The 535-nt window shown below is 49.3% G+C and overlaps 1 protein-coding gene across 1 annotated transcript in view; it reads right to left on the reverse strand.

Annotated features, from left to right (window-relative positions):
- Window positions 1–535, reverse strand: part of nav3 (neuron navigator 3) — a 103403-nt gene that overhangs the window by 31389 nt on the left and 71479 nt on the right. The window lies entirely within an intron of this gene.

Genomic DNA, 535 nt, shown 5'->3' on the forward strand with positions numbered 1-535 from the left:
CTGACTGTCTGTCTGTCTGACTGTCTGTCTGACTGTCCAACTGACTGTCTGTCTGTCCCTCCACTGGTCAGTGAACCAGCTGACCTCTCCACCAAACCAACATCCTTCAGGATGTCATTGTCATGGCAACAGACACTCGTCTTCTTTTATCCATCAGTGACGAGGACTTTATGTATTCTCTCTGCTACGGACACACACACGTGTGTATGTGTGTAAATATATAAATATATATTCTACATATGAGAGGAAACAGGATGAAAACGGTGGATGATTCAGCAGAAGGTGAAGAAAAGACAACAGTGCCATCAAGTGGTGGAAACAGAAAGTGTTACCTAGGTGTGACTTTAATCAAACACTGTTGATTCATTCATCCTTTTATTTTCTAACAGTTTACGGTTGGGGTCGGGGGGGTGGGTGGAGGGTCAGACAAACCAGGGCACATTCACACAGCTGTTTTGGAGCCCCCCGCCCCCCCCCCCCCACCCCCCCCCCCCCGCCGGGACATTTCCCCACTTCTTATCCCGCGCCTCCCATC

Source organism: Cynoglossus semilaevis, chromosome 8 (genome assembly GCF_000523025.1).
Source record: "Cynoglossus semilaevis isolate Cse_v1.0 chromosome 8, Cse_v1.0, whole genome shotgun sequence".
Lineage (NCBI taxonomy): Eukaryota > Metazoa > Chordata > Actinopteri > Pleuronectiformes > Cynoglossidae > Cynoglossus > Cynoglossus semilaevis.